The 24,901-nt window shown below is 44.7% G+C and overlaps 1 protein-coding gene across 5 annotated transcripts in view; it reads left to right on the plus strand.

The window, feature by feature from the left end:
- Tmcc3 (transmembrane and coiled-coil domain family 3) overlaps positions 1-24,901 on the plus strand; it is a 269,722-nt gene that overhangs the window by 220,993 nt on the left and 23,828 nt on the right. The window contains exon 1 of one of the 5 annotated variants that reach the window (XM_029482302.1): positions 9,800-9,901. The exons of the other annotated variants lie outside the window; for them this stretch is intronic. The gene's annotated coding sequence lies outside the window, so the exon portion shown is untranslated. Of the gene's footprint in view, positions 1-9,799; positions 9,902-24,901 lie in introns of those variants that run through there. 5 annotated transcript variants of the gene reach the window in all.

Below are 24,901 nucleotides of genomic sequence, written 5' to 3' on the forward strand. Positions count from 1 at the left end.
GGCATGTTCTCTTATTTCCATATTTTTAAATTTTATCTTCTCTCTGCTTTTGGCTTGTAGAAATTATTTGTTCAAAGATGCTAATTGGCGTCTTTGGGTTAGGTCTGCTTTAAGAATGAGTCTGAGTTTCTTCTTTGTTCCGGAAGCAGCTTCCATGAACTCTCTAAGGACAATTTCCCTCAGTCTTTTTATAATGATATTTTCAAGCAAGTTAAATCCGGCAGTCATCATTTAGATCACAAGTGATGTTACCTGTGGCCCACGTCAATGCCCACAAAGGTGGTGACCACTCTACAGCGGTTCTAAGCTTATTTAGTTTTATGTTTTAAGGCTTAACTTTTATGTGTATGGACGGGGCCCTGCATGTGAATGCAGTACCCACAGAGGTCAGAAGAGGGCATCAGATCCTCAGACCCACAGTTTACTGGCAGTTGTAAGATCCAAATGTGGGTGCTGGGAATCGAACTCAGGTCCCCTAGAGGAATGGCCATTACTCTTAACTGCCGAGTCTTCTCTCCAGCCCCTTCTATTGAGTTTAAAGGCTTCCATCACCCACTGGCTGAGAGAAAGGCTCCACCCCAGCATAGCTTTCCTCTGTCAAACAATGTCTGCCTGTGACACCGTGGTTCACTGTGAAACAATTTGATCTCTGTGGGAACTGCTGTGTTCTCTATATAGTTAAAGCTGGTTTTATAGGTTGAACATTCCGCAGAACATTCGCTGACATCCAGACCTCCAGTGTCTCACAGCGGGACCTTGTTTGGAGACAAAGTCTTTATAAACCAAGTTAAGATAAGGTTTGTAGAGCAGAATCCAGTATGGCTGGAGTTTTAATAGAAAGGGTAATTTGGACAGTGTCAGACATGCACCTAGAGACCAGAGTGTAGAGACCAGGGCATGGAGGCGGAGGGTTTGGGCCATGGAATGAATGCCTCAGACAGCCGTCAAGAGAGACATGGGATGGTCAGTCCCTGGCATCTCCCCAGGCACTCAGTCCTCTCCACTCTTGGACCTTCGTTCAGCCTCCAGAGCTGTGAGAAAAGGAATTTCTGCTGACTTAAACCACTGAGTTTGTGAAACTTTGTTATAGTAGTTCCAGGAAGTGGGGATGGTCAACTATAGTGATTCCGTGGTTTAATTCAATTTTTTTAAACCATTCTGTGTTCATGATTTGTGTGTGTTTGTGCTGTAGCGCACTTGTGGAGGAGGTCAGGGGACAGCTTTGTGGACGCAGTTCCTTTTCCATCTTTATGTGGACGATTCCAGGCGTCAGGCTAGGTAACATGGTAGAAAGATTGTGTTGCAAGCCTTTACTTGCTGTTGTAGGGTTTCATTGCTGTGAGGAGACACCATGACCAAGGCATCTCTTTTTTGTTGTTGTTGTTTTTGTTTGTTTGTTTTTCAAGACAGGGTTTTTCTGTGTAGCCCTGGCTGTCCTGGAACTCACTCTGTAGACCAGGCTGGCCTTGAACTCAGAAATCCGCCTGCCTCTGCCTCCCAAGTGCTGGGATTAAAGGCATGCACCACCACTGCCCAGCCCCAAGGCATCTCTTATAAAGGCAAATATTTAACTGGGACCGGCTTACAGTTTTAGAGGTTCAGTTCTTTATCATCATGGCGGGAAAGCATGGCAGCATGCAGGCAGACATGGTATTGGAGGAGCTGAGAGTTCTACATCTTGATCTGAAGGCAGACAAGAAGAGACCCAAATTCTATACTAGGCAGAATTTAAGCACAGGAGGCCTCAAAGCCCACCTCTACAGTAACACATTTCCTCCACAAGGCCACACCTACTCAAACAAGTCCACACCTACTCCAGCAAGGCCGTACCTCCTACTAATGCCATTCCCTGTGGGTCAGGCATTCAAGCACATGTGTCTATGGGGGCCTAACCTATTCAAACCCCCACACTCCCTGAGCTGTCTCGATGACCCTTTATTTTCCTTATTGACCAACATGAACTAAAGGCTTGCCAGGACCTGACCCCACCTCAGGTAGAAATGTAAGCAGCATGGGCAGTTCTTGGTTAGCAGCTGGCCCTCTGTGGCCCCTCCATTGCAGTTTATTACTTACCATCTAAGCAAATGCACATTTGAATCTGCTTGTAGCAAATTCATGGGACCCCAGGCTGACTCCAGGGTGCAATCCTAGAAATAAATCACAGAAATAAAGCAAGTGGTTTAGGGCTACTTAGATGGTTTGCTAGGTAAAGGTGCTTGCTGCCAAGCCTGATGACCTGAGTTCTATTCCCAGAACCCAGAAGTAGAAGGAGAGAACTTGACTCTTGCAAATTGTCCTGGGACCTCCACATATACGTGCTGTGCAGAGCATACCCACATGTGCATACATATATATGCACACACACACACAAATCAACAAGTGTAAAAAAAAAAACTTAAGATAAATAATCTTGGATTCGTTGAGAGAGAGGAGGAGGGATGGATGCAGCTTAGACTTTGGATCTGCGTTCAAGTCCAGCTTTTATGGAGATTCCAAAAGGCAAGGCAGCCCACTTAGGGTTAGATGGTCTTACAAGTTGGGTTATTCGTGTGGGACAACTATGAGCAGAATTGCTAGGTGTCACAGTGATGCTATGTTAACCCTTTGACGAATGCCAGGGTTTTCCAGAGTGGTTGGTCATGAGCATCCCTGCCAGTGTATGTAGGTTGTAAGTGTCCCATCTCCTCCCCACCGCTCCCTGTCTCTTTCTGTCTGCTGAGTAGTATCTCATGGCAATTTTGTGCCGAGAAAATTTTTCTTTCCATGAAAGTCGTCCCTATACACGCTACTAGGTAAAATATCCTTAACTTAATTAACAGTCCAGTACAGATGCACATCCTGTGTCATCCTAGGCAAACTGACAGGACATTCACTCGTGGTTCTCCCGTGGGGTAGCTGCTGCTTCCTGAGTATGATACTAGAATATGAACATCTTACCACCGTAGCCAGCTGGAAGCCAAAATAGAATCCATGCCCTCTTATGAGACAAGCTGCCCAAAGCTGTGAATTCCCTCATCAAGAACAAGTGGCTGAACAAATGCTTGGCACCCAGAGCCAGAATAAAAGCTAGGCAGAATGAATGAATAACTCTAGCTTTGGGAGTCAGGCACAGTTGCCGTGTGGCAGCTTGAGCAAGCTACTCAAGGCTGTCGGAACCTAGGTGGTAGTAACTCTGTCAGTCATACAGTGAGATGCAAGGTGCCGGGCTCAGGACAGACACTCAGCTGACGTTCACTCCCTTTCCGTATTTAGCTTTGCTGTTAGCATCAGATATATTTTTTTCCTCTGCAGATTCAGCCCAGCTTCAGATATGGCAGAACAGAGGATTGGTTGTGTTGTTTAGATATCTTCTCTTTGCAGAGAAATAACGAGCTCTTGGCAAAAAACCTTAGTGCTGGTAGAAATGGATACTGCAATTTGGTAGCTGCTGACTGACACGTGTTTGCCAAACAGCTATTCAGTTTTGAGCAAGCTCACCTAAAAGCGGGGGAAATGGGAGAATCCTGTAGTTTTATCCTCTTTGCCAGGTATTTATTTGGAAACAAATATCTTTGTAAAGTCCCAGCTTAATTTTTTGTGTGAATAAAATGTTGACAAGCTTTGGCTTAAGAGTTCAAACTACCCTATGTGAAACTTAAGTGTTAGTCGACACAAAGGTGTCAGGTGCTTTCCAAAGGCTCATTGCTTTGATTTTTGATTTTTGATTTTTGGGTTTTTTGGTTTTTGGTTTTTAAGAAAATGTTGGTCTTTTGGTCACTGGGATTTTTTTTTGTTTGTTTTTTGTTTTTTGTTTTTTGTTTTTCTTGCCCTGCAGGAAGTCCTAGTAACAGGCTTCATGTCTGATTGGGTTCCATGGCAACAGAGGTTGTGACTTTATTAAAAGAGAGCCTGAGCATGCCAAGAAAGATAAAAATCAGAACATGGGAGATGTCCGAAGAGATGCATGTGTTCTGAGGGCCGTGTGCCCTGGAATGCAATTGGTCTCTCGTTCGCTGTCCTCGGTCTCCGTTAGCAATATGAGGCCCACAGCGTTGCCCCTGAGGTCACAGGGGTCACAGGGGTCAGGGCTCTCTCTTTGAAAACACAATTACATGTTTGCTTTTCATTCATTCACTGATCTTGCTTTTAATATCTTTTGATGTATTAGGAAAAAATCCAAACAGTTATGTGAAGGACCTAGGCAGGAAAGGATTCTGGTTTTTAAGGTAGGAGGAGAATATATGGCATCCCTTTTTGGAACTCATTACAGCTGTAAACTGTGCGATGGTGTGGGAGGGCCAATTAGAGGCAATTATAACCAGCTCGAGCTCTCCCTGAGTCAAAGCTTGCTTTGAGCTTTCCAAGCTGGGTCCTGGGAGGGTGGGGAGGAGCAGGGTGCTTCTCCTCCTTGTTTCTCAGTTAGAAAAGCTGATTCTGGTCTACAAGCGGAGAGTCTGTAGCAGGGCTTGCCATCCTTTCTCTCCCGACTACGACCACAAGGGGCTGGGCAGTTGCCAGGACCAGAGCTGTTTGGCTCAAAGTGCTAACAGGAGCTGAGGAAACGGTGAGGTGGCTGAATCAGCCTGCCTTCTTGTTGCTTTCTTTCTCAAGGGTAATCAGTCAGGCCTTTCCCCTCATTCTGATACTGAAAGTGAAAGAAACCGGAGGGGCTGGTCAAATCAGACAGGTCACCCTGTCTGTCATCCTCTAAGCCGGTGGCACGTTCTGACCTGCATCCGGAACTCAGACTTTGTTAGTCACGTACCCACAGCTGCCTCACGGTGAATCAGAAACTTCGCAGATACTTGGACTCTGATGATTAAACATAGCAGGCAGTATTGGTCTGTGAGCAAAGAATTAGCTCACCACGTTCTGGGCCCCCGAGCCATAGTTAATCAGACCTTGGGGAAATTATGTAACTCAGTCAGCCCTGGTTCCTTTCTTCACAATGAGCTCGACCTGAATAGATGCTTCTCAGACTTCTCTGTGTATAACATAACAGCTTGGGCTCCAGCCCAGGACACGGAACCACCTAGAAATTCTGATTCACTGTCTCGGGTGGGGCAAGGAGGGTTAGAGGCCCCAGGTGATCTCATGAGTGGTTGTTCTGGAAATACCACTTACCTGGCTCACTGATGGCAAACTAGTTGGAATCAAAACTGGAGGGAGAAGGGAAGATGTCGGGTATAGATTCCCATTGATCAGGATTAGGAAATGGCGGCCAGGCTCAAAAACAGGACCTCACTTTCCCAGCTCCCTTCTCGTCTCAAACACAGCTGTCTTCCATGCTTGCCCCCCACATCTCTAAGGAACCAGAGGTGATGAGAGGCCAGTTGGGTTTGTTCATTCTCAGTGGCTCACATCCCGGGGCAGGCTAGCTCTGAACACTTTACACATACGATCCCAGACTCTTGGTTCTCTACAGTGTTGTCCCCTCACATAGAAGTGTTCACTAAGGAGTTAATTCCAGTGGGCAGGAGGCAGTGGCAGAGACATCGGAATTACCTAGGGAGGTTGTTTGAAAAGAGGGGATCCGAGCCCTAAAGATTCCCCATCTCCCAGAGCCCTGGTTGTTGTTTTTAACACGAAGCATTTTTACAAGGAAAACCCATGTTCTTTTGAAGATTTAAAACTAAAGCTATAAGAAACCAGCCCCTATCCAGCCCTCCTGAGTACAACTAGCTTCAAGTTCAGATGCACACGTGTAGCATAAAGGAGATGACCACATGGGGTCACTTAGATAATGGACGTGCACACAACCAGAGCCCAGGGCCTTAGAGAGCAGCCGGCAGGATCGCTGGAGAACCTGAGTTTACTGGTTAAATCATTAACTGCTAAAGCAAACAGGGTTCAATGTGTGTCTCCTCTGTGCTCTCTGCTTGTGCCTAGGTTTTGCGTTCCCCGCGGAAGAAAGATGAAATGACATCCGTAAGTGAGCTTCTCAGTGTATTATCTGAACAAGCCTGAACTGTGAAGAAGGCTCATCTTTTTCCTAGCAAGCCTAATGTAAAAAGTGTACGTTCGGGGGCTGGAGAGAGGGCTCAGAGGTTAAGAGCACTTGTTGCTCTTCCAGAGGACCCGGTTCAGTTCCCAGCGCTTACATGGTGACCCATAGTCATCTGTAACTCCAGTCCCAGAGGGTCCAATGCCTTCTCCTGGCCTCCATGGGCACTACATGCAAGTGGTGCACAGGCACATAGGCAAGCAAAACTACCCATAGATGTAAAATAAAAATAAAATAAAGCTAAAAGCATTCTTAAGCGTAAACTTATTGGAAAGAATAAATCCCATAGTACCAAGTACACAGCCCAGAGTACTATGTATATTTATTTCTTCAGGTGAAAACCGGACTCTCTGCTCTGGCCTTATGTCCCCCAGACCCGGGGTATTGAGTTATATTCACTATGCAGCATACTCTCTGCCCAAAGAGGTTTATTTATTTCATGTATGTGAGTGCATTGTCACTATCTCCAGACACCAGAAGAGGGCATTGGATCCCCATTACAGGTGGTTATGAGCCACCATGTGGTTGCTGGGAACTGAACTCAGAAGCCATCTCTCCAGCCCCATCCGGCTATTCTTGGACCACTTCTCCCACTGACATGCGCACTGACCACTTCTCCGTTGACACGAGCACTATTCAACCTCTTCCCAGGCAGGATGTCACAATTCAAGTTCTCTCCAGGACGTCGTGGCTCATTATTTGCTTTTTCCTGTATTTGTTTGGATTTATAATACTATATTTTAAATCTCTGTACCTTTTTCAGGGATGTAGAAAAGTGCTGAGCTACCAGGTTACAGCTTCAGTACCCTCCCCCACCTGCTTGCCCACCCCCAACTGCCCGCATAGATAGATAAATTGCTAAAGTAAAAGTGTTTATAGGCCAAGGATAGGTGCAAATCTTTGTCCTCCCAAAGCTGGTGCCGGCTTGCTAGGAACATCTTTTACCTGCAGACTGTCCCCACCCCACCCACAGCTTGACTGCTGTCATGGCCTGTCCGTGTTCGCAGAACCTGGGGCTTCATCAAAAGAGACCCTTGACTAAAAAAGAATGAAGTGAGCTATTGGTAAGAATTAAAAAATAAATAAATATAAAACAGGTACAGTATGCCTACAGTGTTCTGAGGGAGAAGAGGATGAAGAGCCCAGCAGAGGGCTTGGGGTCACAGAGGTCATAGATCCTGAGCCTCCTTTTTTTTGTGGAACTGTGTGTGGACCACTAGTGGACAGTAGGGCTTCACAGTTTTAGCGAACAGAGACGATCAGCTTTCATCCTGATAACTTTGAGTTTAAAGAACCCCTGCGTTGAAATCTGGGTTTAATGCATTTGACCTCTGTGGTGCAACACAGTCCACTGCAGAGAAGCACTCTGGCTTACTTGCCTTACTCTGAGGACTTGGTTGAGGGAGAGCCACCTCTCTGCCATCGCCTGCCATCCCCAGGGCACTTCAAGCCCCATGTTACTAGCCCAGGGGAAGATCAGAAATCTGAGACATGGCTTCGACTGGGCATACATTACTTTCATACTATCACAAAGTTTAAAAAATTTAAGTCGACCCTCCTACGTCAGGTCTGGAGCCATCTATAGTTTAAAAGTGTTGAAGTATTAAAAAAAAAATAAGCAGATGAGCCCAACCCCCTCCAAAAAGCAGGCGTTTCTTATAGAGCATTCTATTGACTTGACATTTTGTTTGAGGTGAGGCCCATTTGGCAGCATTTATTATTTAACACTTCTTAGACCCTGCTTTAAACTGAGCTGGAGAGACCATACAATATTAGCTCCAGCGGGCACACTTCTTCCCAAACATTACAGTGCAGATACACACAGACTAGGTTTTGTTATACTGACAAAATTCTCTCTTTTTTTCCTAACCCCCATTGTCCATTTCTCCCCACCCCCAAACAGTTAAATCAATACCTCTGAAACTATCCAGCAATTTTGGGATCTTGGCATCCGTAATTTAACCTTAAGGGCAGGAAACTCCCAGTTCCCCTGGACCATCCTGGTCTGAGCTTTTCATATGACTTTGTGTCAATTCAAATATTTGAGAATCCACGCATACAAGGAAGGTCAGAAGGGATTTAAGGACAAGTGACTGACAGCAAGAAAGCCAGTGATCTGCTTGCGTGTGTTAAATTATAAAATGAAGCGCTATATAATCTCGAAAGGGCAGGAGGAAAATACGAAACATCTCCTGTCTGCTGTGATATTAGGGCCTTTTCAGAGCTTGTTAAATCTCGAGAGAAATTTCCTTAGCTGAAAGCAGAGTCTCAAAAAGGTTAATTTACTTGCCCAGGGTCACACAGTTACCAAGAGGCAGAGCTGAGGCTCGAGCAGGTCTACCAGACCCTTGAAATCCATGCCCGTACTTAAGAGTACAGGGTTCTTCGGGCTTGCTGTCCAGAGCAAACACCATGACACCTGTGCTTGAGTGCCCAGGGAACCTCTGAAGCGTCTGAAGCTGAATTCCCCAGCCCACACATCTCTTGCCTATTGTGTGGATGGCACTGTGCTAGCTTGGCCTCTCTAATGTACACTCTGTCCTCTGATGCTGCCTGAGCTACCTGGAGCTAGGATACTATCCTCTAGCTTTTACTACCTTTGGCCTCTGATTTGCTATGCTAATGCAGCCTCTGGCCTCTGATTTGCTATGCTAATGCAGCCACTGGCCTCTGATTTGCTATGCTAATGCAGGCTCTGGCCTCTGATTTACTGTGCTAATGCAGTCTTGAATCCCTTCTTTCCATCTTGATCCCTCCAGTTCCAGGTTGCCAAGGTCCTGGCAGATGAACTCAGCTTAAGTGGGGCAGTCAGGGTCTGATCCCTAGGGTGTCTCTGTTCCTTTTACCATATTTCTCAAAACTTGCATTTCTCTATGTGCTAACCCAAAGCAACTTTGGACAAACAAACTTGTCTCTCTGCTTTAGAGGAAAAAAAAAAAAAAAAAAAGCCAGCCCCTCCCACTTGGCAGCACTTCCCTGGTTCTCCCTCTGTACCAAGTCCTTTCAGTTATCAGTGACTGTCATTGTTTCTTCCTCTGTGGCCATTAGACAAGAAGAGGGCTTTGCCTCTCCAGCTGTGCCTGACACTCAAGGCACCCAGAGCATCTGTCTTGGGAAAGAATCAACAGAGGAAAGGGTCTCCTGACCCTGCATGTGGCCTGCAAACCACTTCCACTTCCCTCCCTGTTCACTGAGTGTCTGCTTTGCAGCTGGTTGTGTGTGTATGCGTGTGTGTGCATGTGTGTATGCCTGTGTGTGTGTGTATGCACAAGTGTGTTTGTGTGCATATGCGTGTATGTCGCATGTGTGTGTGTCTTGTATGTGCATGTATGTATGCATTATGTGTGAGTGTGTGTATGCATGTGTGTGTATGTATATATGCACCAGTGAATGTGTGTGCATGTGGGTATGCATGTGTGCATTTGAGTGCATGTGTGTGTGCCTTGTATGTGTATGCATGTATGCATTGTGTGTGAGTGTGAGTGTGTGTGTGTGTGTGTGTATGTCCCATCCTACTGCTTTGCATTTACCCCGCCATCCTGGATTTGTTCCGTCGAGCCCTTTTCCTTGTGGGTACTCAGGAGCACCAACCAGGCTAAATGTGAGTTGTCCTGCACTCCCAGGGTTACAGGATAGCAGGCCTCTGCCCTGGTGGGCCTCCCTGCAGAGACAGGGAGGCTCTCCCTTAGCCATCAGCACAAAGAGCCCATTTGTACAGCAGGGTGCTGAATACACCGTATTATTGCTGACAGTTGTTCTGGGCACAGTACAGGGCGTGGAGTTTCCCCCAAGACCAGCACAGGAATATCCAGAGATAGCGTGTGTCGATCTCCAAAGTCCAGCGTGAGTCACCACCAGCAGGCACAGGGAAGAGTGTCAGCCTGCCTGTGTGCACAGTTGGCTGCCTTGGGCAGACAGGTGAGAGAGCCTCGGCGGTTTTGTTGTTCAGGTTTGTCCTGTGGCGTTTGGTAAGTCTCTTTATTGCCCCTTCAGCTTCAGCCAGAGCATGGACATAGGTATTGTCAGGCCTTTTGTAATTAATAACCTGCAAGATGCTTGAAAGAAATACAAATTATTTTTGTCTTTACTAAGTTGTCTTTGTGCTTTTTTGCAAATCCCTCTCTAATTTCCCAAGTGGATTTCTAAATATTTAAATTCCAAAATTCCTAGGGAGTTGCCAAATTCCTTCACTGCTCATTCTTCCAGGAAGTGCAACCCCAGTAAGAATAGTTCAGGAGAGCAGAGCAACAGACGCCAGGCAGGGCAGAGTGCTGGGGCTCCAATTTTAAAAAGACCAGTTCTCCCCCAGACCCCCGTCGCCTGTGGGTCTAACAAGTCCTGAGCTGGCATCTAACTTCCTCCATTAACATTCCATCTTCCCACAGTGGGCATCCCTCATTCCACTTGCCCTGGAAACCCGAGCTTCTATATAACTGCCTCTGTGACACCTTAAGCCACCACAGGCAAGAAGGGTGTGGCGGATGCCACCCTGTGGGTGGGGATGGGGACAGTCTAGGGGGAGTGCTGCGTACTTTGAATCGGGGGTTCCTCTACCCATCCTGGGACTTGTGGGTGGGACATGGACATGGTGGTTTCAGCAGAGGTGAAAAATCTTGTACCTGTGCATCCTATCCTGGAGCTGATGAGGTCACGGGAAACCAGTATTCATGTGACTCTGTGTGTGTGTGTGTGTGTGTGTGTGCGTGCACATGTATTATGGAAGAATTTAAATAGTGATCTTCTTTTCATTCTTTAAATATCAATCTATCTATTTATCTATCTTTCTACCTACCTATCTGTCTATCTATCTAGTTTTTGAAGACCAGGTTTCTTTTGTAACCCAGGCTGACTTTGAACACAGAGCCTGCCTCTGCCTCCTCAGTGCGCCACCGCCACCACCGCTCAATACATTTAACTGAGGCCTTTTTTTTTTTTNTCAAGCTGGTTCTTCATCAAAGTTTTGTCTAGGATGCCTTTAAAGACAGGGTGTGTTCTTGGAAGCTGTTCTCTGGTTTTCAGAAACCACAATAACTGGTTGTGAGAGGGAGTAACCAGTTAGAAATCTCAACCCTTAAATCTTAGACCTTTAACTTTCTGTTATTTAAGAAGAAAAACCAGAGTGCCTAATTGTTCCAGCAAGCAACAAAGTATCCCATAGCCTCAGCATTGTGACCCGCAGTTAACAGAGCGTGGGGTGCACGGGGCCAGTTGGAATGAAAGAGAAAGTGCTCCCCAGATCATACTGCTTGTAAAACAGTTTCAGTCACCATCCCCACCCGCCCCTTCGTGCCAGGCTGTGCACAAAGATAGGAAGTATTCTGTCAAGCCATTGATTGGAGAACAGGCCTTTCTGGAGATCCTGTATCCATGTTGGCACCCCTTCCACCTATACAGCCCCTATCAGGGGCTTAGCCTTCACCATAGCCAGGGGCTTTCTCCTGATTGTATCCTTCACTTCCCTGGATGTGACCTAGTAAGGACAATGATGGGTCAGAAAGACAGGACCAAATGCTGGGGTGGCCTAGGGCCCTTTAAATCCAGGTCATTATTTAAATTTTAATAATATACAAAGGTTAAGTTATGCTGGAGATAATCATATTGAGTTAAGCCCATCTTAGAAAGGCTGCTACTATGCGTCTTCCTTCCTGGTAGTTCCTAGGTTATATATATATAAACTGTGTATATGTGTGTGTGTATGTATGCATGCCACAGAAGTGGAAGCCAAACCAGGAACGAAGTAGGAGGTGTGGGAGACCATGCTCAGCAAGTGATACATGCCATACATGTATGAAAATGCCTTATGTCACACAATGGTAGACACATTGAAAACAGTTTTTCCTTGTCATTTTTTTAAATGTTAAGGGGTGTGTCTGATAGCATGCCTTTAATTCCTGCACTCAGAGGCAAAAACAGGCAGATGTCTGTGGGTTCAAGACCAGCCTGGTTTACAAAGCGAGCTCTAGGCCATCAGGTCTGCATAATGAAGACCCTGTCTCCAAAACTTCTTTCAAATAAAATGGTGGGGACAGAGCATTGGGATTGGAAAAGATGCCATTTGTTCTCTTACTTCAGACACATGTAGTTTAGTACTTTATTCCATAGTTTGTACTTTTAAAAATGATCCTAAAGTATCACATAGTACACAGAAGAGATGGTGCCCTGAGGAAAGAGGAAGTGGAATGCCTGCGAGCCAATGCCAGTTATCAGACATGACCTGTGACCTCTTCCCTTTATGGGCTATCCTTTCATAGCCTTCCCAACCCTAAGATGCCAGCTCTGTCGTTAAGATTTATGTTAATCATTAGCTCAGGTTATCTCATCAGTTTTTACCACCCAAGTGTTTATACTAAGGGGAGCTGGCATCTGACCTCTGTAGAGCTTCATTCTGAATATGATCTCATTTTTGTGTGTGGGTGTGGGTGGGGCGAGTGTTGTTGGTTTGTTTACTTCTTTGGTTTTCGGAGGAAGGATTTTACGAGGTAGCTGTGATGGCTAGGGTCTCAAACTGATGATGTTCAAGTCTCAGCTTAGCAAGTACCTGGATGTGTTCCTTAACCGTCTTCAGTTCACACTTACTCAGCGAGTCCAAGTCATCCGCTCTGTGTGTGTGTGTATGTGTGTGTGTGTGTGTGTGTGTGTGTGTGTGTGTGTGTATGTGTGTGTGTGTGTGTGTGTGTGTGCGCACTCGCTTTGCCCAAGGCCTTTGGATTATCTACGGGTCGTTTCGTGGTTTTCCTGTGACTTGCTCTCTGACCGATGCTATTGTGACGTTTTTAATGTATTCTCCTACCTGGGCAGTTGGGCTTCTGAATCTCTCTAAGAAGGCCTGGGCGTGTTCAAGTGCCCGTTTTTTAATATTTTAAGAATCACTTAGATGTAAACAGTTCCAACTTATCTTCATCTGATTCTAGCATTGCTTCGTTTCAGAGGCCTAGAGCTACCAGCGTGTATTTTAACAAAGTCCTCTTCTGTTTTGGCTTCTGAGAACGTGGTCCCAACCTTCAGGACAGGGCTTTATTGTTTTTTGTTTTGTTTGTTTGTTTGTAATTATTGTTACAGAAACCATTTTTAAAAGTCCAGGTAAAACATTAAAGACTAGGACTCACAAACACAGCAGCTCAGCCCCTGAAAAGTCATATGAACTCAATGTACGCAGTCTCTCTCTCTCTTTAGCCATCCCAGGATGTGTGACACTACCATGTGTCACCATACCAGAGATGACTTGAGGAAACAGGTTCTGAGAAATCTTTCGCTAGGTGATGTTGCCATTTTGCCAACATGGTGAAGTACACTTATACAAGCCTAGGCAGTCCAGCATACTACATGGCTAGGCTTCGGGGTACAGCCTGTCACGCTCCCACACACAAACCCTCATATGGAGCACTGTGCTACACACTGTGAGCAGTTGTAACATAGCTGTGTTTGTGTGTGTGTTTCTAAACATGGAAAAGGCACAATAAAAATACCAAAACTTTATTTATTTATTTCATTGTATATTTATTTAATCTTAACGGTGCAGCATCTAGGGCACTTCCGGGACTGGAAGCTGCCCTGCAGGAGTCAGTGAGTTGCTGGTGAGGGACTGTAAAAGCCTAGGGGATCACACCCAGTCCTATCGATGTAATTTTTTAAAAATTGGACTCGCAGGCACCACAAAATTTATGTACAAAAAATATTTTTCTTCAGTAGTAAACTTATTTTGTCACTTTATTTTCTAAAATTTTTAAGTTCTTCAACTTTGTGACTTTAAAAAAAATAATAATTAAAAGAGACACTGTCTAGCTAGACCGGTAGTTCTCAGCCTTCTTAATGCTGCAACCCTTTAATACAGTTCCTCATGTTGTGCTGACCCCCAGCCATAAAATTACTTGTGTTGCCACTTCATAACTGTAATTTTGCTACTGTTATGAATCATAATGTAAATATCCGATATGCATAGGTGACCCCTGTGAAAGGGTCATTCGATCCCCCACAAATGGGTCATGACTGAACTCCTGAGCTATACAAAAATCTTTACTCTGTTTTAAATGTTGTTTTTTTTTTTAAACTCTTTAACTTTTGTTTAAAAAACAAAACCCAAAACCAAAAACCAGACACCTGAGATTCAAACGTGCACCTTAACCTGGGCCTTCTTCCTATGGTAGAGAGTGCGTATGTATCCACACTGCTGCAAATGTCTCCCTGGATCTGTCCCAATCGACAAGGTCTTCAGGAGAGGGTCAGGCACATGGGCCCATCCTATGGGGACAGTGGCACCTCCTAGACGGCGGGGGACCTGCATGGTGCTATTTTACTCTTTTGATGAACTCTTTTCGTTTTTAATGATCTGGGAGGAGAGTAAGGTCAAATAATGATGGGAAACACCGAGAGGCCATAAACCAGGAACACACTCCTCTGTTTCCAAGTGAGTGTGTGTGTTACACTTTTCTTCTATGTGTCACACGTTTCTGTGGCCCCTAATGAAATAGGTTTGTTTACACTGGTTTCGCCCAGACTCTTGAGTAATGTTTTCTGCTATGATATGAACATACTATGATGTCACCAGGTTTGGGTTTTTTTTTTTTTTCAGCTTCATTATAGTTTTACAGGACTCATGTATACAGTCAGCCCATTGGCACTGCAGACAGAAGAATCCTTGTGCTCTTTGTGTGTGTGTGTGTGCGTACATATGGCATTGTTTTGCTCCAGTGGGTGTTCCCAGTGAGGAGTCTGTATTGGGGAAAAAAATCACTCTCCACACAGTCCAAATTCAAAGCTGGGAGCATTTGGGGAAGTAGCCTTTAGCAGCAGAAGTGTTTTCCGGTGGCATTGATACCTTGAGAAAATAGTAATTCGTGAAGAGCTTAGAAGAGAAATGTAATATTAGTATACTGTATTTGGGGAGGGGGTTGTTACTTGAAGTTTTATATTTTGAGTTGGTGATTCCAGCTGAGTATCAACAAACATGGTTTTAATTCCTTGGGGATTGGATTTTAAAGCCTCTTTTCTAGTGGAGTTACCCTTCTAAAGGAAATCAACACAGAGAGAGATGATGAAATCAGCGTGTAGCCAGAGAAGCCGTACTATGGGGAAAGTTGGTTTGTCCCTATAAGCAAGCCAGCCTTGGGATGAGTCAGGGAAGGGACTTGCCTGTGGTAATGGGTGTGTCACAGGTAGTTGTCTGTTGGTCTCACTTGGGAGGGGCCTTGTTTTTCAATAGAAAGCTTAAGGACAGCAAAGAGCAATGGGAGACAAAGTGTTTCATCTCTAGACTCCCAACCCACTTCTCCATGGGCAACTACCACCCAAAATTCTTAGGATATCCTCCTAGAAAATTCCATGTGGATACAGTACTCTTGTACAGTACTCTACAGTAACCGGTTCCACCCTCTGAAGCACAGATGGACGGACACCATAGGCAGAACTCAGCATCTTGCTTTTCCCTATTAATTTGGATAGCTTCCCATGGTAGCTGGTCAGCTCCATTTCCATTTTGATGGCTACATCATTTTCTATAAGTTTTGTCTGTCTGTTTCTCCCTCCCCAACTGACCCCTCTTCCTTTCCTTCCTTCCCTTCCTTCCCTTCCTTCCCTTCCTTCCCTTCCTTCCCTTCTTTCCTTCGTTCCTTCTTTCCTAAATGGCTCTCTAAGGATGGTTGGTTGTCTGTGATGTTTCCAAAACCAGGAAGCACATGGTGGTGGTAGTGGCAGGGGTGGAAGGGCGGGGTAGCCTAGGAGGGGCGATGGCGGTGAAGGCAGACTATGGTGTTATGAGCAACAGTAAGGAACTGGAGAAGAGGCAAAGATTCACATGTACTTTGATCTTCATTTCTCCTTTCCAATCTCTTGGGGCTGTTCATTTTGAGAACTATATGGAAGATCAAACGGGCTAGGTAGCTGGGCTAGGCTGGGCTGGTTTGGCACACACCTGCAATCCCAGCTACTTGGGAAGCTGAAGCAGGAAGTCTACAAATTCAAGGCCACCCTAGGCTTCAGAGTGAGTTCAAGACCAGCCTGGACAAATTTATCTCAAAATAAGAAGTAAAGCTGGGTAGTGCTGGTGCATTCCTTTGGTTCCAAAACTTGGGACAGGCGGGGATCTCTGAGTCCAGCCTGGTCTATAGATCCAGAATAGAGAAAGCCTGTCTGGAAAAACCCAAATAAAATAAGTGAAAAGTAAAAGAGAAAGAGGGTTGGGGATGGATACAGGTGGAGTGCTTGCTTTCCTGCACAAGGCTCTGCATTCAATACTCTCAAGGGGAGGGGTTGGGTGGGATGCGTTCTTCCTTCTCCTCCTGGAGGCCATTATTGTGGAGAAGAGTGTGATGTGCAACTAAAACCCAAGGAATGGAAATGTATTTACCACCTGGTGGCTAAAGATTTGTGCATTCCAATTGCTTTATCTTCTAGCTCTGGTGCAGATATTCCCTATGGCCATCTGACCTTTTTGCTAACACTTCATTAACAGACTTTTCTCATGATGTCTTTGGACATGGAAGATTCCCTGACGTGAATCATTGTATTGGTGTGTTTGCAAACCTTCCTGCACTGAGTAGACCCTCAGGGAAGGCACACAGATCTGTGTGGGCCTCCTAACAAAGGTGGAGGTGGAGGTGGAGATGGACGTGATCCAGGCTCAAACACTTAGCCTGGACATGGTTCACTGGGTCAGGGTGTTTGCTCTGGGAAATAGGGAAAAAGTACAGAATGTGTACAGAGACAGGGCTGGGTCAGGGCCTGGAGGCCTTTAAAGTCCAACTTCAGGAAGTTAAACTTCAGCCTGTAGACAGTGTGTGACCATTAAAAGGAGGAGCCTAGAGACACATGAGTAAAGACCCTGGCTGTAATCCAGCTGTGCCATCTAAAAGAGTTGAGCCAGGGAAAAGAAGGGTGAGCAGATAGAAGATAAAGGCAAAAGAACGTGGTAGGTAGCTGTGGTAGTCAAGGGAGAGGTGAGATTAGCCCTAAAGACTATGCAGGACTCTCAGTTGCCTAGTGTGACATTCAGAGGTGTCAGATCTTGAGATATCTGTATCTGGATTGGGGCAAGGACAGTTGGAAAGATTTATTGAAATTGTTGATGAAAGATTTCAGATAGGGGCTGGTGAGATGGCTCAGCAGTTAAGAGCAGGGGCTGCTCTTCCAGAGGTCATGAGTTCAATTCCCAGCGACCACATGGTGGCTCACAACCGTCTATAGGGGGATCTGATGCCCTCTTCAGGCGGGTGGATGTATATGCAGCAGAGCACTCATACATTAAGTAACTAAAATTGAAAAAAAAAAAAGATATCAGATAAATGGAAAACTGCTTGTCATTTGGTTCTTGCCTAATTACATTGTTGCTTTCCCTTTGTTTGTGTATATTAAGTTAATTTCTTTGAAGGGTGTGCCCTGTATGTAAAATGAACATAGCCTAGCCTCTGGTTGCATACAACTGAACACTTGAAGTCAATCCTGTGTGTGTGTATCTTCACTGATTGTCAGCTTTCTATTTATCCAGGATGGAAAGCAGTTAAGCAAGCCATCTTCAGCAGAGACCCGAGGTGTTTACAGGCATATTTACAATGGCCCTAATAATCAAACAAGTGTGAGGTCTGGTAGCAGTGGAGGCCGTCAGGACCGTGGAAGCATAGAGATCAGAGAAACATCAGCTCCTCCATTTCAGGCTGAAATCCTAGGCTGAACAAGGTTTCGTAATGTTCCTGGTCGATGAATATCAACCAGATGGTCCTCTAACATTTTGAAATGCTGAATAAAGTAGGTGGACTGAGCTGAATTAATGAAGCATACCATATTGTAGATAGCATTACATTGTTCAAAGCCTTGGAGTCAAGTTCATCAGCTTTCCCAAGGCCAAAGAAAGGGGGAAGGGGGAGCCCTACCATTCATATAGCTTAAGGAACTGCTATGAATAAAGTCTATTAAGAAAACCCGCTTTCCCCTTTCGGCATACATTCAGTAGGCTTTCAAGTGATAATTCTGAATACAGGCAGTTATGTAATAAGCTCAAAGCAGGTACTTCCTGTGAGTTCTTAGTCTCTGGAGGTGTTAGGGCTCCAAGTAGGGTACAGAAACATAATTTGATCTACTGTCCCAATCAAAGAAAAACTGTATCGAGCACTGAAACTCCTAGGCTACCTTCTACCCATAATGCCATAGGTTGTTCATTTTCCTTGTTATGATAAAAATGCAGAGACAAGAGCAAGCCACAGGTGAGGGAACACAACTCACTGTATGAGGGTGCAGTCCATCTTGGCAGCAGGGGGGAAGCAGAGAGCAATGAATCCTGTGCCCAGCTAGCTTTCTCCTTTTTACACAGCCCAGGACTCAGCCCCACATTTAGAGTGGGTCTTCCCATGTTAATTAACCTAGTTAAGATGAACCCTTCAAAGGCATGCCCAGAGACCAGCCTGGTCCCTCCAGGTATCCCTGTGGCCTGCCTCCTGGGTGATTCCAGACTCTGCCGAGTTGACCACCGACACTAGCCATCCTGTCTCCCCTAGAATATACCTCCTCTTTATTCATCTAATCTGCGTTTTCCAGACAGAATGTTTGTCTTAGAGAAGAGCAGCCGGGAACCTGCTGCTTTCCTGCTGTTCGATGGTGTAGGGAAGGTGGGGTATGGTGTGCTGCGGGGATTTTTCTTTGCAGTTATGACCTGTTCCCCTCAGAGAATCTTCTTTAACTCCTGCCTTTTCTTTTGGTCTGAAAGCAGTGCCTTTATAATCTGTCCATGCCCCTGATGGAAAGAACCAAGACTACTGGTAATAATTAGAGTCTGTCTAGTATTGATAAAGGTCTCCAGGGGAGAAGTAGTTTGGAAAATGCCCTAAAATACCAGTGGGGCAGTTTTGAAGAAAGGTGATTGTTTATCATGTGATAGATAATACTGTCTTAGAGAGGAAGCCATCTATCCTTAGCTGTGTGTGTGAATGTGTGTGTGTGAATGTGTGTGTGTGAATGTGTGTGAATGTGTGTGTGTGTGCGTATGTGTGTGTGAATGTGCGTATGTGTGTGTGAATGTGTGTGAGTGTGTGTTTGTGTGTGTGTGAATGTGTGTGAGTGTGTGTTTGTGTGTGTGTGAATGTGTGTGTGTGTGTGAATGTGTATGTATGTGTATGTGTGTGTGAATGTGTATGTATGTGTATGTGTGTGTGAATGTGTGTTTGTGTGTGTGTGAATGTGTGTGAGTGTGTGTTTGTGTGTGTGTTTGTGTGTGTGTGAATGTGTGTGTGTGAATGTGCGTATGTGTGTGTGAATGTGTGTGTGTGTTTGTGTGTGTGTGAATGTGTGTGTGTGTGTGTGTATGTGTATGTATGTGTATGTGTGTGTGAATGTGTGTGTGTGTGTGTGTGTGTTTTAATAGTAGGTCCAGTAACTTCATCTCTGACTCTCAGACACAAACCTACGTAGCCTTGGCATGCAGTAGCATGGGTATATTTTGACTAAATCAGATACATTTGCTCATGTGCAATCTTCTGTGACTTCACAGCACATAAGCCAAATAAGAAACCCCTAAAATACAGTCTAGTCATGACTCTGGAACTTTGCGTGCTAAGTAAGAATATAGATTGCCAGAGGCCTAGCATGATAGTGCACTTACAGTCCCAGCAAATGGGAGACGGATGCAACTTCACAAGTTTGAGGCCAGCCTGGGCACATAGGTGACTGCTCTCCCTCTCCCTCTCCCTCTCCCTCTCCCTCTCCCTCATCTCTGTCTCTCCCTCTCATCTCTGTCTCTCCCTCTCCCTCTCTTTCACTCTCTCATCTCTGTCTCTGTCTCTCTCTGTCTCTGTCTCTTTCTATATATAATACATATATGTATGTATATGTACACATATATACACATATATGCATATAAGTATATATACATGTGTATATGTATATAATTTTAGAAGAAGCTGTATTTTATGTCGGTTTTTCATTTTTATTTTGACATTCTGCCTTCTCCATTTCTCAACATTTTCTGCGTTCAGTGTAAAGTGTAGCATGGTCTTTGGAGTCTTTCTGTAGGCTGTCTGTGTTCCTTAATCATTGGTCTCCTTTCAGACATAAATAAAAAACTCTTTTCAGAGTTAAACAAGAATTTGCTGTGCGTACTTCTTTGGCCAGGCTGGTGGTGCATCACAACTCAGAAGGCAGAGGCAGGATGATCTCTGTGAGTTCATGGCCAGCCTGATCTACATGGTTGAGTTCCAGGACAGCCAGGGCCATGTAGAGAGACTCTGTCTCAAAAAAACCTGAAACCAAAACGTAAGAATAAAAATACGTCACGACCTTTTTGCCTCATCTTTCATTCACACCCATAGAATGACCCTTTTAGTCAACTCAGGTTCAAATATCTCCAGTAATTTCTAATATTCTAAACGTTGCCCTTTGAGGTGTCCCTTGCATATGTATTGTTCGCATAGGTAGGTTATCCTAGCCGGCTTTATTGTCTTCCTTTGAGTTTGGAAACAAAGAAACAATTTCAAGCTTATGGCCATCCTCCTGCCTCAGCCTCCAAAGTGTTAGGATAACAGTTATGAATGGCCACAGGCATCTTGGGAACTTTTCAAGCCTCAGCTGGGTCTGGGTCAGGCGTCTCCTTCCCAGAAACCTTGGCAATCAACCATCAGCTTACTTACAGCTTTCTCTTTGTTCCATCCTCTGTAACACTTACCGCATTCCTCCCCCACACACGTAATTCTTGTGCCTCTCCACCCAAACAGTGCACACTCCCAGGGCTGAGCTTATCACGGTCGCTTTCTGACTCCAGTGCTTGTAGCGTACCGCCAGGCTAACTAAGCAGATGGGGACGGGAGGGCACTTTTCAAATAGAACATCTGACTTTGGGTGGGTCCATTCGTGAACTAAATGAGTTCTGTCAGCTACCATAGACACAATGTGCCTTGTGTCAGTAAGCGCTCGTTGTGCACTCTGTGCACTTTCAAGTTAAATCCAGCCTGAGAAGCACTGACTCTCTAAGTGACCATTCATTCTGTGCGGAAGCAAGACGTCAGCCCAGGGCGTCAATGTGGTTGTTTAGGGTTTGCTGGTTTTCAGAATTTGAAAATTAAGCATTTCTGTGTCTAAATCTGATGGCACTCAGTTACCTCCCTGATGTTAGCACCTTGCTGTAGACCTTTCCAATCCCCATTCCCTTTTGTTTACACTTTATATTCTGGTAACACACACACACACACGTTTATCAGCATCGTGGACATGCTGGAAACTAAAATGCAGTGTGCATCGACAGGCTAATTAAAGTTGCTACTGAAAGGTGATAATTTTTTGACAGTTCTTGCGTTTTTGTGCTTTAAGATTGTTTTGCTTCTTAACATATTTTTTGAGATATAATTCACAGAAATGTGCATATATATATATATATACACATACATACATATATAATACGTATTATACATACAATATATATATATATATATATATATATATATATATATATATATATATATATAAAATGTATAGTTGGATGCTTCTAACCCTGCATGGATGACTAACATCAGCAATGTCAGTGGTCTGGTGCTCCCTCACGCCCCCTTCTGGTAACTCACTCTCCCAGCTTCTGCTACTGGTTTAATTAAAACCAGTAATCACAGTCTCTAAGTCATACAGCATGAATGGTGTGTGTGTGTGTGTGTGTGTGTGTGTGTAAGGTGTGTTTTAACTATTATATGCAAGAGCTTCCTCTATAGCAGTGGTTCTTAACCTTCCCAATGCTGTGACCCCTTAATAGAGTTCCTTATGTAGTGGTAACCCCCAACCATAAAATTATGTCATTGTTACCTTCTAACTGTAATTTTGCTAGTGTCATGAATGGCGATGTAACTATTTGACATGCAGGTGTTCTTAGGCGACCCCTGTGAAAGGGTTGTGTCCCCCCCCCCCCCCGGTTGAGAACCTCTGCTCTATGGTATTAACACTCATTTGGTCCTTGGGCTCATTCGATTAAAACTACTAGCTGCATACATTTTGTTTTGGCAACCCTGATACTCCAGAAGGACACATATTCAATTTGCTAATAATAATTCAATGTATTTTACGAGACCCTTACAATTCTACCTTCGCCACAGACTGCCGTGAGTGATTGCTGCAGAGCCTTTAGAGGCTGGGAAGTTCAGCCATCCAGGTCCCTCACACGAGGGTCCTAAGGTCTGAAGTTAACTTCAGCACAGATCGCTGGTCCACCTAGGTCAGGTGTCTTCCTTCCTGAGAGTCACCATGTTGTGTCACAATTCAGATGACATCTTGTGGACTGTATTTATCGCTTTGCTCATGGCAGTAACAGAACAACTTAAGGGAATAGAGTTTCTGTGTCGGCTCATGGGTTGAGAGGGTGTTCAGGCCATTGTGGCAAGGACACATGACAGGTGGGGCTGCTCTGCAGTGGGCAGTGTGTGAGGCAGCTGTTCCTTATGTCTTGGTAGATCAGGAAACATGGAGTGGGGGTGCAGTAGGCAGGACCAGGCTGTAACTATCAGGGGCTCCTCATTTCACCACATACACCAGGAAAGCCCCTTCTCTCCCCTTCCCCAAATAGTGCCACCATCTCAGGACCAGCCCCTGTGCCTCTGAGGTACATCCCAGCCCCAAACCATAACCATAGCCCTGATCAACAAGAACTCAATATTGGCAAGACTTAAAAATGTTGACTCTCACTCTTGGCAAGAATTTCAGTTATCTAGAGACTTCAGAATCTCACCTAGAATACTCCCCTCTTGGTGACAGTTCAATGAAGTCTATCTGACTGTGCCCAAGGAACCCTTTAATTAAAACCAGACGTTACAGAAGGAGGGGGAACAGTTTACCAAATTCTGTGTCTTTACATGTGTGTCTTGAATGTTTTGTGTTTTGAATATGGTCCTTTATAAGTCCTGATTTTTAAAAAAAAAAGAAAGAAAGAAAAGAAACACCCACAGAATTATTCTTAGGATGGGAAGTCTTAGGGTAAATTCTGTTTCTGTGATCTCTACATGTAAAACAAACAGATCCTTAATATACATATTTAATCCTCTCATACATACTTTGTAAGATTTGTCTTATTCTTAAGTCACACACCTTTAATCCCTGCACTTAGGAGGCAGGGGAGATCTCTGTGACCTCATTTCAAAACTTATAATTTATGTTTCCATGCACTCGTGATAGCATGTTGAAGTGAGACTTCATTCTCACCCAGGCACATAAGCAGCCTGAGGGTCTTAAACCTTCCTGCCAAGGTAGCAGTGAGTCACAAAGAGGTTCCTCAGGGGCTCTGAGGGAGAGACATTGGTGAGCTTACCGCAAGGATAAATTCAGGCTTTTGTTGACCTGCTGGCCAGGGAGCAACCATAGAACATTTTTCAGAGTGTTAGTGTCTCTTTAGATATAGTTAGCAAACAGGAAAAGAAAAAAGAGAAAGAAAGGAAGAGAGAGAGAGAGAGAGAGAAAGGGAGGGAGAAAGGAAGGGGAGAGAGGGAAAAAGAAAGAGAAAGGAAGGAAGAGGGAGAGAGGGAGGAAAGAAGGAAGGAAAGGAAGAAGGGAATGAAGGAAGGAAGAGAGAAAAAAGCAAAGCTTGTCTTTTCCCAATAATAAAGCACTTTCAAGTGGGATTAAAACCATCGGTTGTTGATGAAATTAGCTAGAGGAATAGCAAGTAGTATTTTATATATTCAGGTGGGAAGGCAGAGGTTACCTCACACAACACAGACACATCTACCTTATCCCAGTTCAATAGTGGCAAGTTTCCTACTTGTTGTGTGTTTGTGTGCATGTGTATTTGTGAATGTGTCTGACATTTTTGTGTGTGTTTTTATGCATATGTATTTGTGTGTGTGTGCATGTGTATTTGTGTGTTTGTGTGCATATGTACTTGTGTGTATTTGTGTGTGTCTGTGTGCATGTATATTTGTGTGTGTGAGTGTGTATTTGTGTTTGTGTGCATATGTATGTGTGTATTGTGTGTGTGTTTGCATATGTATTGTGTGTTGGTAGCTGTGTTTGTTGTGTGTATGTGTATTTGTGTGTGTGTCTATGCATATATATTTTTCTCTGTGTGTGTGTATGTGTGTGTGTTGACAACTGTGGTGTCCTCGTCCCTCTTGGCCTACCTTCCTAGAGCATATTGACTTTAAGTGGGAACCAATTTTCAGCCCTTACTCTGTACAAGGCCAGTTTAAGCATTCACAATGCCCTCACAGCTACCCTGTGGAACAGAGAGAGCCTCATTTTCCATGTAGGAGATTAAAGCATAGAAAGAAATAAGTTATATAGAATAAGTCAACCTGGCAGAAGTGCAGCTTGAATCAAGCTGGTTTGGCTCAGAAATCTACGCCTCAGGCTCAAACGTAGGCCCCCACCTGACCTCTCCTTAGGACACATGGCAGTGGCATCCCAGGAAATCTGAGCTGCCTGGTTGTTGCTGCAAGTGCCATACATAAGTTGGTTCTGGCAGGCTGCTCCTTCTGTTTTGGAAAGACAGTCGACCCAAATATAGACCTGGATCTTAAGACAGGTCATGATATGGTGTTTATCTTTAAAGCCACAATTCACAGAGTCTGTTATTTATTTGCGGGTCTCTTCCTCCCAGATGATAAAGTGTTCCTAGAACCCTCGCCTCCCTCAGAAACGAGCATCTCTGGGGTCTTTAATCTGCGGCGACAGTGTGAGCAGGAAGCCTGCACTCATCTGCAGCTGATAGCAGAGCATTTAGTGGCTGGAGACGTTCATATCTGAAGGAGGAGGAAGTTTGTGTCTGCCTCTGAGAGTCATTATCAGTGGCTGAAGCAAAAGAAGCCTGCGTTTCTTTTTTTTCATTATGCAGGACATTCTTGGGATTTAAGCTCATTTCCCTTGTTAATATCAGATTGAAAACAGCTCCAGTAATTACCTCAGGGCACTAAAGACTAGATGAAGTGAAGCATTCAGTGTTCATGTATGTGCTCAGCCGGCAGCTCAGCCCAG

Source organism: Mus caroli, chromosome 10 (assembly GCF_900094665.2).
Source record: "Mus caroli chromosome 10, CAROLI_EIJ_v1.1, whole genome shotgun sequence".
Lineage (NCBI taxonomy): Eukaryota > Metazoa > Chordata > Mammalia > Rodentia > Muridae > Mus > Mus caroli.